Below are 18,849 nucleotides of genomic sequence, written 5' to 3' on the forward strand. Positions count from 1 at the left end.
GTACCATTAGGCTTCTTGGATGCAGGCGAGGGACACGGTCTTGTAACCATAGTGACTGTGGCTTCTACTTCTTCCAAGATGTCTTCCATCACACGGGAGAGATACCGGCGGGGAGCAGGGAGACGCTTGGCCCCACGCCTAATTCAGTCTCTCGGAACACGGTGGCTTGGACCCACTCATAGTAATTCTTGGAACTTTCCTTCGATGCGCTCCTCTTCGATCTCGTTGAGGAAGGTCCATGAGGAGGGTCTGAGCGCGACATATCACAAGCAAGGTGTACAGTAATATAGTCAGTAGGAAAGGGAAAGATGATTGAATGTGCCGGCGAGTGGAGAGTATCGGTTTATATAGCCACGCTCTGGCATAAAAATTACCTGAAAAGGGCGCACTCTGGCAAGAAACAAGGCAAGGAAGGCGTGTCGATAGGCAGCAACCATTAATGGGTGCTTTTACTGGTGGAAACCGGTACCACGGGAGTCGTACGAACGACTGACATTGGCAGGAGAGCAAGAAAATGGATGAAATTTCACCCTCATGTGGACGGTTTGATATGGAGTGCGCTCCATATCAACGTCCCCATTCTATAAATATGAAGGCTCCCACCCACTATTTGGAGCTTGCTCCAAAAATTATGGAGGCAGAGAGCGATATGGTGAGTCAGGTAGATCCTTTTCTTGGGCCCGAACGCCATACTGGCAGTTATTGTGGTGATGTAGCCATTTTGACAACTCTAGTAGAGCCACTCTTAGGATGCAACTAGGGGAAAGACGCATTTTACGGGCGGCCACACTAATTTTACATCCATTTCAGTTGTGGCAAAAGTAAATAGAGATTTTGAAAAGCTCCAAGGGCAAGAAGGAAGGCATACAAAGTTTAGAAGAAGACAAATGTATAGAGTTTTGACATCTACTACTCCTTCATATGCCCTGCGTCAACATCTCGACCAGTGGAAACCCAACTCAATCATGCATGCTTATAACAGGTCTAGCTGTAGGAAGGCGAGGCAGCGGCGGCTCCCTAAAGATGGAATAAGGTCCTTACCATCTAACCTCCCTCCCGGCAATGCGTCTAGCATCGCCGAAGGGGGTGTGAAGGTGTGTCTCCCGCGGATCTCGTGGTATTCAGTTTGTGTTGGTCTTTAGTAGATCTCCATATATCCAGTCTTCATTCGTTTGTCTATATGTTGCATCCTTTCGATCTACATTTCTCTTCATCGGTGGTAGTTGTTCTGGTGCGCTGATCACGTGGGGCCTTAGCACGACAACCTCCAGACTGTCTGCTACAACAAGTTTGGCCCCACCCGAGGGAGGGAGATGACAACGGTGTGCCTTAGGCTCACTCTAGTGCTTGTAGTCGGCACTAAGAGGTCTACAAACCTAGGTGTAATATATTTATTCCTGGTGTTCCTTTTACTGTCATGACAGATGATGAATTGGTCACAAGTTTTACATGCAAAAAATAGGTCTTGCAAAAAGTATTAGCTTCCCTTCATAATTCTTTCTTGCAAAAGTAAACCTGGTCTATTATAAAGTTCAAGAAGAAATACAAAGCATCCCAAACATAATAAAATTTACATCGAGGCTGATGGACTACCAAACCGCAACCAGAACGAGCCACTGATTTGCCATTGTCGTAGGGAGCTGGCCTAAACTTCTCGATGATTGTTGTAAATCTTTGTGCAGGTGCCCCTAAGGACCAACGTTCAGAAGGTGAAATCGTTGTTGGTGAACCATTAAATCATGTCACCATCTACGCACGACAAAAAACCCTAACCTTATCGCCTCGAGTAGTAGGAGGAAATTTATGTTGGAGCTCTTTCTAATTTGTTCTGACATATGAACTCAAAAAGGCTCATGGCCCAGAAGACCGACTTGAAGACAACACTCTACCATCCGTTCGAACACCGTACATGCGAGGACTAAACCCTAACATATCTACCGTCTAGAGCAGAGGCACCATAATTCCCCTCCCCTCATCGGAGCGGCGGGCCGGTTGCAGGCGAATCCACATAATCGACGATGAAGATCAAGGAGAGAAAGGTAAAATCGTAGAAGCCTTACAAGAGTGGAAACAAAGAATCACATATCTTCTTTATTTTATAGACGTACCGTTGGATCAACTCCATCCTCTAATTTTGACACGACCTCCAGAAATATTTGAGCACTAAGGACAGCTTCAACGGAGGGACGCATTTCGCTTGTTCGGGTCGGCACAAAGAATCACATGCGTCCATTTTCTTGTCCGCTACGGCCCATTTTTGGCCCAAATTTGGGCCAAGTTTGCGTCCACGCGAACACCCGCGGTTCCCTCCTCTTGTCCCCCTAGCCCGTCCGTCTGTGGCACAACGGCCATTGTTGACCCTCCCTCCTCCACACTAGCTCCCCGGTCTCGTCGCCCTCGCCACCGCCAACCATTTCCAGCTAATTCAACACCACCCCAAGCCCTGCGGGCGCATCCACTGAACGCCCCACCATCGCTGCTTGCCACGGCAACCGCCAGCATTGTGGCCCTTTTCCCGCCGCCATCCGAGTACTACCACACACGCCTTCCCCGGGGTCCCCGACATCCCTCAGCACACCCTCTCTTCTTCCACGGATAATGCCGGAGGGCATGTGCTCGGACAAGCTTGCTGCGATGGTCCAAGGACGGCACCGACGTTAGCCTCCCGTGCCGCTCACAAGGTGTTCGATCATTTTCCCGGCCGAGGCTCCTCCATGCCCACATATGGTACGTATTCATCACTCCGAGGGAGCAATGGTCGATAACTCGGATGAGTTTTTTTAACAACATCCTATGTTCATTGTCCGACAATGAGTCGAGGAGGTAGTGATGGGGTGTGCTAATTACTTCAAATGCAAGTTGGATGCCCTTGGAAAGGTTGGCTTCTCCTCTTATCAGAAATGTATTATAGTTGTTCTGATGCTTGCATATGCCCAGTGATCTTGTGGATGAGTATGTACACATGAGTGAGTCCATGTGCCTTGAGGCATTGGGCATGTTCTGCAAAGCTGTGGTTGGAGTATTTGGCCCGGAGTACTTGAGAGGACCAAATGTTGCGGATACAACTCGTTGTTAGCAATCAATGAATTGAGGTGCTTTCCACTGATACTTGGAAGCATGGATTGTATGCGCTGGGAGTGGAAGAACTACCTATTTGCTTGGTAGGGGTAATAATCTTGCATGGTCATACTTGAAGTCGTGGCATCACAAGATCTCTAGATTTGGCACTCTTTTTCTGCATGGCAGGTCAATGACATCAACGTGCTTCAGCGCTCTCTCGTGTTCGCTAGGCTTTCAAAATTTCAATCTCCAAATGTCAACTTTGACGTCAACGGGCACCAATACAATAAGGGATACTACTTAGCTGATGGTACCTATCCTCAGTTGTCTACGGTTGTCAAGACAATCTTCGAGCCCATTGGGGGGTAGAAGGCTAGGTTTTGCCAATAACAAGAGAGTGCTAGGAAGGATCTGGACCGTGCTTTGGTGTGCTCTAGTCATGATGGGCTATTGTTCGGCACCCTGTTATAACATGGAGCCCCTAGAAGATGTGGGAGGTGATGATATGTTGTGTGATCATGCACAACATAAGCGTAGAGGATGAGCTTGATGACAACCTCTTTGACCAAGGGTGGGATTACCAGGGTGAAAATGTTGAGCTTGAGTAGGATCAACAATATATGCATAGTTGACCCAAATTTATCAAGAAATGTGTGATTGGACAATTTACATTCAACTTCAAGATGATTTGGTTGAGCATATGTGGACTCACATAGGAAACCAATGGATGTATTTGCTCTTTTTCTTTCAATATATTTGCTACAGTTTTAAATTCATTTGGTTGTAACCATGCCATGTTTATTTGTTGTGTTGTGGAAAACTATGTGACTATTTGTTTAATCATGTCAATGGTTAATTTTTATTTGTTCATTGGATTTATATGTATAGAATGTCATTTGAGAAAATTTGGCAAAAACAACGGCCGAGGGGACCAAATGGGTGTTTGGGTGCATCGCCTAGCTTGGCGTGAACATGAGCGGACAACGGCCGAACTGGCAACCTAAACAGACAAACCCGCGTCCGTTTGCGTCCCTGCGTTGGAGTGGCCCTAAACTCATCTGCGTGTGTAATGGCTAGCAACATGCGTACACGGAATAATTGTACAGCGGAGAATGATGCTATGATGACAATGGAGCACCTCAAAACCTAGAGGTCCCACAAAGACATCTACTATTTTTGTTGTTGAGAAAATGCCAAAAACTATATATTAAACAACACATATTCTTATATTTTTTTCACAAAAATTAAAAGATACATCCAAACCCTCGGAGCGCTGAAGTCTTCTTGCATCCAATTCCGATGCGCCGAAGTTTGTTGCACCCATGAGCAGCGCGTTTTGAACAAAGCTCGTTGCCGCTTCTAAGTCTCCACAGGAGTTGCTACATGTTAAGTTGTGCTGGTCATTTGTGATGACTCAGCGGTCAGCGCCAAGGTCCTGACACAGAACTAGTGATAATTTAAGTGATCGATACATTAGAAAACAGGAAAAAAAATCTCAGAAAGATAAGATATGCCCTGGGAAAAAGGAACACATACTGTGTATATGCGCTACCACATGATCCCGTACGAATGCAAGCGATGATCAACAGGAAGCTTAACTTTCCACGTAAATCGCGATGCTTGAAGCACCACCCTGCCTAAGTTACCTACGAGTTGACTTCATCAATGGAGAAACAATGAAACCGGGCGATAGTGCATTATGCCGACAAGCAGCCTTATGGGGCGTGATGTTGCCCACATATCACTGTCGACGACGCTGTCTACATCCTATCGGACGATTCATTGCACCTCCTAACTTCCGTGGCGTGTTATATTCTCAAAGAAAACGTGTATTACTCGATTCATGCTTTGTTAGACCCCTCATATTTAGTGTCGAATTTTGACCGTAAAATTACTAATAAAATATATATTATATGGTGGGAATCCTTTCTCAAATACAAATAAAATGATATTTTTTAGATATAAAAATTATATGTTATTAATTATATAGATGGTCAATATTTTTATTTCTTAGAAAATAGATTATCAAAATTTGATCTAAAATATGAGAGGAGCGAATAAACCCAGACGAAGCTAGTACGAATGACATGATTAAATTTGTATCCCACTTCGTAGCTTTTAGGTAAGTCTAGATGCATATTCAGTTCAAAAAAGGTATACATGCATATTAGGGTTCATTTGATTCAGATGATTTTGAAAATATGGGTATAGAAAAAGTATAGGATTGAAGTGACATACTCACTTGAATTCTATGGGATTAGCAAGAAGTGTTTGTTGCCATAGAAAAAGAAAAAAAATGTAAAAAGCGGTTGGAGTGGATGTTAGATTTCTTATGAAATATAATAAAGTCCCATAAGAAAATTTCTATGGGACCAATTCCTATTAACCAAAAGGATCAATGTAAGAAAAATTCTTAAGGATTTAAATGCTCCAAAAACTTTATAGAATTCCTTTGAATCAAAGGAGCTCTTAGTCTTCTGACTTTGCTATTTCTAAGCTTAGTCGTGTGAGGAATAGGCTAACGCGCAGAAATCAATTCTGCCGGTACATATGGAGAACGCTTTTTGAGTAGATTGATCACGTGCTGGTTTGTTTCTCGCTCTAGTCTGGTGGGGTTGGAGGTTGGACGCTTTCATTGTCGACACTTGCACCAATCAGTATGGCGCCGGATCTCTTGTTATTGCACAAGATATGCCATAGACACCAGTGGCAATGGTCCTCTCGCTCTCGCTCACGAGATATGCATAGGCTGGAATGGTCCCTTCTCTCTCTCAGAAAAAAATATATGAAATGTGACATGTCATACGTCCAGTTTGGAGCTTTAATTCTAATCAAACAAGGTAAGACATGTAAACGTTTTTCCTCGACATGAAAGAGGACGACATCTGTATATGTTTGACGTGCAACAATACGTGCTAACTACTGTGTGCGTTGTGGAGCATGACGGTCTTTAGAGATTAATCACCCACGCCTCGCAAAAGAAAAGAGAACAGTCACCCATGGCAACTTCCGGGAGTCAACGAGGTTTTTTCTTTCACACAATACAGATGCAAGCGCTCATATACACGCGCATACATTCATCCTTATGAATGCACACACGCACACCTTACCCCTATGAGCACGTCCGAAAAACAGAGCCGATATATCATCTTGAAATTTATGAAGTCATCATAGACACCTCGTCGTCGACGGAAACGTCTCATCTCACTAAATGCGCATCGCCGAAAATACTGAAATAATTCTAGAAATAAATAGAAGCATCAGGACTTGAACCCTAGTGGGTTGGGATACCACGATCCTTCTAACCATTCAATCATAGATTGGTTCGCGGGAGTCAACGAGGTTGAAGTCAAACGAACAGCCCAAAGACCAACACGTACACCTAAATCTGCAGTGCAGCACCCTGACAGCTTTCCAAAAATGCCGCATGACCAACACGTACACCTAAATCTGCAGTGCAGCACCCTGACAGCTTTCCAAAAATGCCGCATGACCAACACGTACACCTAAATCTGCAGTGCAGCACCCTGACAGCTTTCCAAAAATGCCGCATGGGTCTACCTCTCGGCTCTCGGCACGAGTAGCAGCGCATAGGATCCAGACAAAATACCGACCGTGCATGCGCCATGCATGGGGCCGCGCTGAGCTGGCGCAGGTAGCCTCTCGAAGCGTCTCGGCTCTTCCGTACGGCCCCTGTTAATCTAATGGTACTCCGGTGCTAGAACAAAACTAGCTTTGCCGCTTTAGACAGACAGCCAGACTTTGATTATACAGTACTGCAACCACATCTCCGGATTGACATGTTCGCCACTAAACAATTGCACGTGCCCACTAACTGCTACTCATACCTAGGGTTCACATGCAGGTCGCCTACTAGTTCGTCTCGTATCGCACATGGCTTTTAAGCGGAAGTTAAACATCCGATTGCTCCGCTCAGGTAGCCGTCGAGCGGTGCCTACGGTCTACCAAATGCGCATGTAGCCCACTTTTGTTTATTTCGACGTGCAACCAGGACTCGGCGCTTCACAATCCGAGACTAAGTTGTGAAATTTCTGAATGACCTCGTATTAAATCATGAATGTAGGATGCCTATAAGCGCGTGTAATCCATGTATAATAGTGCTCTGTTAGAAATGTCATCCAGGATAACTAATGGACGTGTTATCTTTTCTTAGCTAAGATGATCTTTTAAAGCACGTACAATCCAAGATTTTAGGGCATTAGTAGGTTCCCCATTTCTTTAATCATTCATCATATTCCTCACCTTTAATTCCTCATACTGTGAGAGATTAAACTTTTGTCCATCTAGTCGATCCCTCAAACGAACTCGACCTCACATGAAAGCTCTCTTCATCATGTTTTCCATTTTCCTTCTTTTTCATTCTATGCGGCCAACGAACGACTTCTCACCACTATATGATGTTCAGGAGCTAGTTAGGACCTAGGATAAACAATCCGTAGAAATAATTTGACACCACTATATGATGTTCAGGAGCTAGTTAGGACCTAGGATAAACAATCCGTAGAAATAATTTGACAGTGTTCACCGAACATGATGTACACATGTGGAAAAGGTGTCGAGAAAGTAGATGAAATTAGCCTCCATGGTCCATGGTTTGGATAATTTACGTAGTAGTGGATTTTAACCCTACTTAAGGTGCCAACCCTTATCCTGCGTGGAGTACCACATCACCAGTCAAAGCCAATCAAAGAAAGAAGACCACATAAAAAAACAAGTCAAGAAAGAAGACAAGGAAGCAAAGAGGCCCTCCTAGTGCAGGGATTTTCCCTCTAATGGGCAACATCCCACCTCCTAGCATAATAAGGAGCACATGAGCTAAAGGACGAAAAATTAACTAGTTTTATCCTCCCACCTTCTTAATTCAAGGGTGGCCTTGGTCATTTGTCAAGGACCCCTAAGCTATATAAAGCCCCCATGGGCTGACGGGCATATTGTTGGGGAACGTAGCAATAATTCAAAATTTTCCTACGTGTCACCAAGATCAATCTAGGAGATGCTAGCAACGAGAGAGAGGGAGTGCATCTTCATACCCTTGAAGATCGCTAAGCGGAAGCGTTACAAGAACGCGGTTGATGGAGTCGTACTCGCAGCGATTCAAATCACGGAAGATCCGATCTAGCGCCGAACGGACGACGCCTCCGCGTTCAACACACGTACAGCCCGGGGACGTCTCCTCCTTCTTGATCCAGCAAGGGGAGAGGAGAAGTTGAGAGAGAACTCCAGCAGCACGACGGTGTGGTGGCAATGGAGCTCGTGGTTCTCCGGCAGAGCTTCGCTAAGCACTACGGAGGAAGAGGAGGAGTTGGAGGAGGAGAGGGTTGGGCCAGACAAGGGGTGCGGCTGCCCTCCCACCCCTCCACTATATATAGGGGCAAGGGAGAGGGGGGGCCGGCCCCTTTAGATCCCATCAGGTGGGAGGGGCGGTGGCCAGGGAGGGTGGCTTGCCCCCCAAGTCAAGGGGGGCGCCCCCTCCAGGGTTTCCCCCAACCCTAGGCGCATGGGCCCTAGGGGGAGGTTGGTGCCCAGCCCACTTAGGGGCTGGTTCCCTTCCACCTACAGCCCATAAGGCCCTCCGGGGCAGGTGGACCCTCCCGGTGGACCCCCGGAACCCCTTCGGTGGCCTCGGTACAATACCGGCATACCCCCGAACACTTCCGGTGACCGTATGATGACTTCCCATATATAAATCTTTACCTCCGGACCATTCCGGAACTCCTCGTGATGTCCGGGATCTCATCCGGGACTCCGAACAACCTTCGGTAACCACATACTATTTCCCATAACAACTCTAGCGTCACCGAACCTTAAGTGTGTAGACCCTACGGGTTCGGGAACCATGCAGACATGACCGAGACACCTCTCCGGCCAATAACCAATAGCGGGATCTGGATACCCATATTGGCTCCCACATGTTCCACGATGATCTCATCGGATGAACCACGATGTCGGGGATTCAATCAATCCCGTATACAATTCCCTTTGTCTATCGGCATGTTGCTTGCCCGAGATTCGATCGTCGGTATCCCAATACCTCGTTCAATCTTGTTACTGGCAAGTCTCTTTACTCGTTCCGTAACGCATGATCCCGTGGCTAACTCCTTAGTCACATTGAGCTCATTATGATGATGCATTACCGAGTGGGCCCAGAGATACCTCTCCGTCATACGGAGTGACAAATCCAGTCTCGATTCGTGCCAACCCAACAGACACTTTCGGAGATACCTGTAGTGCATCTTTATAGCCACCCAGTTACGTTGTGACGTTTGGTACACCCAAAGCATTCCTACGGTATCCGGGAGTTGCACAATCTCATGGTCTAAGGAAATGATACGTGACATTAGAAAACCTCTTAGCAAACGAACTACACGATCTTGTGCTATGCTTAGGATTGGGTCTTGTCCATCACATCATTCTCCTAATGATGTGATCCCGTTATCAATGACATCCAATGTCCATGGTCAGGAAACCATAACCATCTATTGATCAACGAGCTAGTCAACTAGAGGTTTACTAGGGACATGTTGTGGTCTATGTATTCACACATGTATTACGGTTTCCAGTTAATACAATTATAGCATGAAAAATAGACAATTATCATGAACAAGGAAATACAATAATAACCATTTTATTATTGCCTCTAGGGCATATTTCCAACAGTCTCCCACTTGCACTAGAGTCAATAATCTAGTTCACATCACCATGTGATTGCAATGAATCCAACACCCATGGGGTTTGTTCATATCTCGCTTGTGAGAGAGGGTACTAGTCAACGGGTCTGAACCTTCCAGGTCCGTGTGTGCTTTACAAATCTCTATGTCATCTTGTAGATGCAGCTACCACGCGCTACTTGGAGCTATTCCAAACAACTGCTCTACTATACGAATCCGGTTTACTACTCAGAGTCATCCGGATTAGTGTCAAAGTTTGCATCGACGTAACCCTTTACGACGAACTCTTTTACCACCTCCATAATCAAGAAGATTCCTTAGTCCACTAGATACTAAGGATAAGTTCGACCGCTGTCATGTGATCCATTCCCGGATCACTATTGTACCCCTTGACTAACTCATGGCAAGGAACACTACAGGTGCGGTACACAGCATAGCATACTGTAGAGCCTACGTCTAAAGCATAGGGGACGACCTTCGTCCTTTCTCTCTCTTCTGCCGTGGTCAGGTCTTGAGTCTTACTCAATACTCACACCTTGTAACACAGCCAAGAACTCCTTCTTTGCTGATCTATTTTGAACTCCTTCAAAATCCTGTCACGGTATGTATTCATTTGAAAGTACTATTAAGCGTTTTTGATCTATCCATATAGATCTTGATGCTCAATGTTCAAGTAGCTTAATCTAGGTTTTCCATTGAAAAACACTTTTCAAATAACCCTGGATGCTTTCCAGAAATTCTACATCATTTCTGATCAACAATATGTTAACAACATATACTCATCAAAAATTCTATAGTGCTCCCACTCACTTCTTTGGAAATACAAGTTTCTCATAAACTTTGTAAAAACCCAAAATCTTTGATCATCTCATCAAAGCGTACATTCCAACTCCGAGATGCTTACTCCAGTCCTTAGAAGGATTGCTGGAGCTTTGCATACTTGTTAGCATCTTTCAGGATTGGCAAAACCTTCTGGTTGTATCACATACAACCTTTCCTCAAGAAAATCGTCGAGAAAACAATGTTTTTTGACATCCTATCTGCAAGATTTCATAAATAATGCAGTAACTGCTAATATAATTCCAACAGACTCTTAGCATCGTTACGAGTGAGAAAATCTCATCGTAGTCAACTCCTTGAACTTGTCGGAAAACATCTTAACGACAAGTCGAGCTTTCTTAATGGTGACACTTACCATCATTGTCCGTCTTCCTTTTAAAATCCATCTGCACCCAACAGCCTTACGACCATCAAGTAGTTCTTCCAAAGTCTATACTTTGTTTTTATACATGGATCCTCTCTCGGATTTTATGGCCTCGAGCCATTCGTCGGAATCTGGGCCCACCATCGCTTCTCCATAGCTCGTAGGTTCATTGTTGTCTAGCAACATGACTTTCAGGACAGGATTACGTACCACTCTGAAGTAGTACGCATCCTTGTCGACCTACGAGGTTTGGTAGTGACTTGATCCGAAGTTTCATGATCACTATCATAAGCTTCCACTTCAATTGGTGTAGGTGCCACAGGAACAACTTCCTGTGCCCTGCTACACACTAGTTGAAGTGACGGTTCAATAACCTCATCAAGTCTCCACCATCCTCCCACTCAATTCTTTCGGGAGAAACTTTTCCTCGAGAAAGGACCCGTTTCTAGAAACAATCACTTTTGCTTCCAGATCTGAAATAAGAGGTATACCCAACTGTTTTGGGTATTCTATGAAGATGCATTTATCCGCTTTGGGTTTGAGCTTATCAGCCTGAAACTTTTTTCACATAAGCGTCGCAGCCCCAAATTTTTAAGAAACGACAGCTTAGGTTTCTCTAAACCATAGTTCATACGGTGTCATCTCAACGGAACTGCGTGGTGCCCTATTTAAAGTGAATGTGGTTGTCTCTAATGCCTAACCCATAAACGATAGTGGTAATTCGATAAGAGACATCATGGTATGCACCATATCCAATAGGGTGTAGTTATGATGTTCGGACACACCATCACACTATGGTGTTCCAGGCGGTATTAGTTGTGAAACAATTTCCACAATGTCTTAATTGTGTGCCAAACGCGTAACTCAGATATTCATCTCTATGATCATATCATAGACATTTTATCCTCTTGTCACGACGATCTTCAACTTCACTCTGAAATTACTTGAACCTTTCAATAATTCAGACTTGTGTTTCATCAAGTAAATATACTCAGCATCTACTCAAATCATTTGTGAAGTAAGAACATAACGATATCCACAGCGTGCCTCAGCACTCATTGGACTGCACACATCAAAATGTATTACATCCAACAAGTTGCTTTCTTGTTCCCTCTTACTGAAAACGAGGCCTTTCAGTCATCTTGCCCATGTGGTATGATTTGCATGTCTCAAGTGATTCAAAATCAAGTGAGTCCAAACGATCCATCTGTATGGAGTTTCTTCATGCATATATACCAATAGACATGGTTCGCATGTCTCAATCTTTTCAAAAACGAGTGAGTCCAAAGATCCATCAACATGGAGCTTCTTCATGCGTTTTATACCAATATGACTTAAATGGCAGTGCCACAAGTATGTGGTACTATCATTACTATTTTATATCTTTTGGCATGAACATGTGTATCACTACGATCGAGATTCAATAAACCGTTCATTTTAGGTGCAAGACCATTGAAGGTATTATTCAAATAAACAGAGTAGCCATTATTCTCCTTAAATGAATATCCGTATTGCGATAAACATAATCCAATCATGTCTATGCTCAACGCAAACACCAAATAACAACAATTATTTAGGTTTAATACCAATCCCGATGGTAGAGGGAGCATACGATGTTTGATTACATCAACCTTGGAAACACTTCCAACACATATCGTCATCTCACCTTTAGCTACTCTCCGTTTATTCCGTAGCCTTTTATTTCGAGTTACCAACACTTAGCAACCGAACCGGTATCTAATACCCTGGTGCTACTAGGAGTACTAGTAAAGTACACATTAATATACTTCTGTCGACCTTGCCTGCCTTCTCATCTACCAAGTATCTAGGGTAGTTCTGCTTCAGTGACCGTTCCCCTCATTACAGAAGCACTTAGTCTCGGGTTTGGGTTCAACCTTGGGTTTCTTCGCTGGAGCAGCAACTGATTTGCCGTTTCATGAAGTATCCCTTCTTGCCCTTGCCCTTCTTGAAACTAGTGGTTTTACTAACCATCAACAATTGATGCTCCTACTTGATTTCTACTTTCGCGGTGTCAAACATCGTGAATAGCTCAAGGATCATCATATCTATCCCTGATATGTTATAGTTCATCACGAAGCTCTAGTAGCTTGGTGGCAGCGACTTTGGAGAACCATCACTATCTCATCTGGAAGACAACTCCCACTCGATTCAAGCGATTGTAGTACTCAGACAATCTGAGCACATGCTCAACGATTGAGCTTTTCTCCCTTAGTTTGCAGGCTTAAGAAACTTGTCAGAGGTCTCATACCTCTTGACGTGGGCACGAGCCTAAAATCCCAATTTCAGCTCTTGGAACATCTCATATGTTCCGCGACGTTTCAAAACCGTCTTTGGTGCCACAATTTTAAACCGTTAGCATCACACACTGAAATATCACGTAGTCATCAAAACGTGTATGTCAGATATTCGCAACATCCACAAATGACGCTCGAGGTTCAGCACACCGAGCGGTGCATTAAGGACATAAGCCTTCTGTGCAGCAATGAGGACAATCCTCAGTTTACGGACCCAGTCCGCATAATTGCTACTATCAACTTTCAACTAAATTTTCTCTAGGAACATATCTTAGTAAAACTAAAGCGTAAGCTACGACATAATTTGCAAAGACCTTTTGACTATGTTCATGATAATTAAGTTCATCTAATCAAATTATTTAATGAACTCCCACTCAGATAGACATCCCTCTAGTCATCTAAGTGATACATGATCCGAGTCAACTAGGCCGTGTCCGATCATCACGTGAGACAGACTAGTCATCATCGGTGAACATCTCCATGTTGATCGTATCTACTATACGACTCATGTTCGACCTTTCGGTCTCTTGTGTTCCGAGGCCATGTCTGTACATGCTAGGCTCGTCAAGCCAACCTAAGTGTTTCGCATGTGTAAATCTGGCTTACACCCGTTGTATGCGAACGTTAGAATCTATCACACCCGATCATCACGTGGTGCTTCGAAACAACGAACCTTCGCAACGGTGCACAGTTAGGGGGAACAGTGAGGGATCTTCTTATTTATGCTACCGTCGTTCTAAGCAAATAAGATGTAAACATGACAAACATCACATGCAAATCATAAAGTGACATGATATGGCCAATATCATCTTGCGCCTTTTGATCTCCATCTTCGAGGCGCGGCATGATCACCTTCGTCACCGGCATGACACCATGATCTCCATCATCGTGTCTTCATGAAGTTGTCTCGCCAACTATTACTTCTACTACTATGGCTAATGGTTAGCAATAAAGTAAAGTAATTACATGGCGTTTTTCATTGACACGCAGGTCATACAATAAATTAAGACAACTCCTATGGCTCCTGCCGGTTGTCATAATCATCGACATGCAAGTCGTGATTCCTATTACAAGAACATGATCAATCTCATACATCACATATATATAATTCATCACATCCTTTTGGCCATATCACATCACATAGCATACCCTGCAAAAACAAGTTAGACGTCCTCTAATTGTTGTTGCATGTTTTACGTGGCTGCTATGGGTTTCTAGCAAGAACGTTTCTTACCTACGCAAAAGCCACAACGGTGATATGCCAATTGCTATTTACCCTTCATAAGGACCCTTTTCATCGAATCTGATCCAACTAAAGTGGGAGAGACAGACACCCGCTAGCCACCTTATGCATCAATTGCATGTCAGTCGGTGGAACCTGTCTCACGTAAGAGTACGTGTAAGGTCGGTCCGGGCCGCTTCATCCCACAATGCCGCCGAATCAAGATAAGACTAGTAACGGCAAGCAAATTGAACAAATCATCGCCCACAACTACTTTGTGTTCTACTCGTGCATAGAATCTACGCATAGACCTAGCTCATGATGCCACTGTTGGGGAACGTAGCAATAATTCAAAATTTTCCTACGTGTCACCAAGATCATCTAGGAAATGCTAGCAACGAGAGAGAGGGAGTGCATCTTCATACCCTTGAAGATCGCTAAGCGGAAGCGTTACAAGAACGCGGTTGATGGAGTCGTACTCGCAGCGATTCAAATCGCGGAAGATCCGATCTAGCGCCGAACGGACGGCGCCTCCGCGTTCAACACACGTACAGCCCGGGGGCGTCTCCTCCTTCTTGATCCAGCAAGGGGAGAGGAGAAGTTGAGGGAGAACTCCAGCAGCACGACGGTGTGGTGGCAATGGAGCTCGTGGTTCTCCGGCAGAGCTTCGCTAAGCACTACGGAGGAAGAGGAGGAGTTGGAGGAGGAGAGGGCTGCGCCAGACAAGGGGTGCGGCTGCCCTCCCACCCCTCCACTATATATAGGGGCAAGGGAGAGAGGGGGGGGCCCTTTAGATCCCATCAGGTGGGAGGGGCGGCGGCCAGGGAGGGTGGCTTGCCCCCCAAGTCAAGGGGGGAGCCCCCTCCAGGGTTTCCCCCAACCCTAGGCGCATGGGCCCTAGGGGAGGTTGGTGCCCAGCCCACTTAGGGGCTGGTTCCCTTCCACCTACAGCCCATAAGGCCCTCCGGGGCAGGTGGACCCTCCCAGTGGACCCCCGGAACCCCTTCGGTGGCCCCGGTACAATACCGGCATACCCCCGAACACTTCCGGTGACCGTATGATGACTTCCCATATATAAATCTTTACCTCCGGACCATTCCGGAACTCCTCGTGACGTCCGGGATCTCATCCGGGACTCCAAACAACCTTCGGTAACCAACACTATTTCCCATAACAACTCTAGCGTCACCGAACCTTAAGTGTGTAGACCCTACGGGTTCGGGAACCATGCAGACATGACCGAGACACCTCTCCGGCCAATAACCAATAGCGGGATCTAGATACCCATATTGGCTCCCACATGTTCCACGATGATCTCATCGGATGAACCACGATGTCGGGGATTCAATCAATCCCGTATACAATTCCCTTTGTCTATCGGCATGTTGCTTGCCCAAGATTCGATCGTCGGTATCCCAATACCTCGTTCAATCTTGTTACCGGCAAGTCTCTTTAGTCGTTCCGTAACGCATGATCCCGTGGCTAACTCCTTAGTCACATTGAGCTCATTATGATGATGCATTACCGAGTGGGCCCAGAGATACCTCTCCGTCATACGGAGTGACAAATCCCAGTCTCGATTCGTGCCAACCCAACAGACACTTTCGGAGATACTTGTAGTGCATCTTTATAGCCACCCAGTTACGTTGTGACGTTTGGTACACCCATAGCATTCCTACGGTATCCGGGAGTTGCACAATCTCATGGTGTAAGGAAATGATACTTGACATTAGAAAAGCTCTTAGCAAACGAACTACACGATCTTGTGCTATGCTTAGGATTGGGTCTTGTCCATCACATCATTCTCCTAATGATGTGATCCCGTTATCAATGACATCCAATGTCCATGGTCAGGAAACCATAACCATCTATTGATCAACGAGCTAGTCAACTAGAGGTTTACTAGGGACATGTTGTGGTCTATGTATTCACACATGTATTACGGTTTCCAGTTAATACAATTATAGCATGAACAATAGACAATTATCATGAACAAGGAAATACAATAATAACCATTTTATTATTGCCTCTAGGGCATATTTCCAACAGTCTCCCACTTGCACTAGAGTCAATAATCTAGTTCACATCACCATGTGATTGCAATGAATCCAACACCCATGGGGTTTGTTCATATCTCGCTTGTGAGAGAGGTTACTAGTCAACGGGTCTGAACCTTCCAGATCCGTGTGTGCTTTACAAATCTCTATGTCATCTTGTAGATGCAGCTACCACGCGCTACTTGGAGCTATTCCAAACAACTGCTCTACTATACGAATCCGGTTTACTACTCAGAGTCATTCGGTTTACTACTCAGAGTCATCCAAGCCCCTCCGGGAGGGCAAATGAATGCCGAGAGTTCGGAGTCCAAGGGAGGCTCGGACTAGTCGGGAGTCGTGGGACGCTGGAAACGGCCGCACTCTAAGTTCCCCGTGCGCAGGCACCCTTCTCAATGACCCTCCCATAGGACCTAGGTCGCGCTCCTACGAAGCAATTGAACCTATTTAGAAAACATTGTCGTGCAAGTTTGTCCAGTGTGCAATGACCTTCGATATAAGGCCGTCATACCCTCCCCCTCCCCCCCCCCCCGCGCGCGCACTAATTTGGGACCACAACTACTATGGGTACCTTCCAGTCAAAAGTTAGTTCTTGGACGTCAATATACTCTTTCGTCAGAATGGGTTATTATCATCTTCCTTCTCCTAGTGACACGATGGAATGGTGCAAAACGCAATGAATCATCAAAATCGGCGATGGCGGTCGTCTGCCATGTTTCTTTGTTCAAAAGAAATGTATCTGATGTTTCTCCTGTGTAGGTGCTCATCCGGTCATGATCCCACTCTTCGCATGGTCGGGGATGTCCGGGAGAAGTGCCCCTGAGGCAGGAGACAACAGGGAAGACATAAAAATGAAAAAGGATAGTTCGCTTGAATGTCGCTGCAAACGGTGGGGGAAGGAGGTGGGGCTGAGGGGTGGCGCCAACGGGCGACGGGGTGGGCAGAAGGGTGACCAATGAGAGGTAGGTGGCGACGATAGTGGCCATGGGCGACGATAGTGGCCATGGGCGACAATGTTCATTCCTTAGTTTTACTGTGAAGTGCCTCTTCTAGGGAAAATATGGGCTAGTGAGGTGAAAAAACGGGTGAGGGAAGGGGGCAAGCTAAATATGTTGCATGAAAGGAAATGGGGCATGGGCTACGGTGAGTCGGGAGACTTATTTCAGTGGTTGCCTATATTGAAGGCTGGAATAGGAAGATAATCTGTCTCCCGACTTGCCACCTCTCCAAGGAGTCAAGGCCACTCTACATCCACCAACTAGTACCGAGATCGCGAGATTCTCCTCCCCCACATGCCACCATGGGATATTATGCATCCCACGCCGCAACATGCTTCTCTTCTTCACATGGTGCCCCAACATAAACACTGATGCACCTCACCCCTGCTGAAGTCAATAGACACGTGAAGATGATGTCAACGGAGAGAGGTTACGAGAGAGTTCGAGAGAGGGGAGGCTTCGGGTGTGGTTTCAAGGGAGGGCGTCGGGTGGTCACATGAGGGGCATAGAAAGGCTTGGAGGTGATGCGAGAAGGAGAGAGGAGATAAATAGATGATGTAGACACTTGTGTAGAGACGTCCTATACAAACGGTTTTTACCCCCTTTCCGCGACGGAGTTTTAAACCGCCGCCTTGCCTATGTGCGTGATAAGGGGGTGCTTCCCACACGACCCAGAAATGATTGGTGATAGGTCCTCTAGTCACACACGCGGGGCAAAAAGAGCTCATGTGCAGTCGGGCGAGCGATCACTGACAATTATACAGGCCTAATCATTTCCGTTCATATATACATCCCACACAATGAATCCCAGACAAATGTTTTTGTTCGTTTGTACATCACACACAATTTTTATGTGGAAATGATATGTCTCCAACGTATCTATAATTTTTAATTGTTCCATGCTATTATATATTCTGTTTTGGATGTTTAATGGGCTTATTTATACACCTTTGTATTATTTTTGGGACTAACCTATTAACCGGAGGCCCAGCCCAAATTGCTGTTTTTTTTGCCTATTTCAATGTTTCGCAGAAAAAGAATATCAAACGGAGTCCAAACGGAATGAAACCTTCGGGAACGTGATTTTTGGAACAAACGTGATCCAGAGGACTTGGAGTGGACGTCAAGCAACAGACAAGGAAGCCACGAGGTAGGGGGCGCGCCCTCCACCCTCGTGGCTCCACCGACCTACTTCTTCCTCCTATATATACCTACGTACCCCCAAACCATCATAAGCGCCCACGAAAACCTAATTCCACCGCCGCAACCTTCTGTACCCGTGAGATCCCATCTTGGGGCCTTTTCCG

This window comes from Triticum aestivum, chromosome 7D (genome assembly GCF_018294505.1).
Source record: "Triticum aestivum cultivar Chinese Spring chromosome 7D, IWGSC CS RefSeq v2.1, whole genome shotgun sequence".
NCBI lineage: Eukaryota > Viridiplantae > Streptophyta > Magnoliopsida > Poales > Poaceae > Triticum > Triticum aestivum.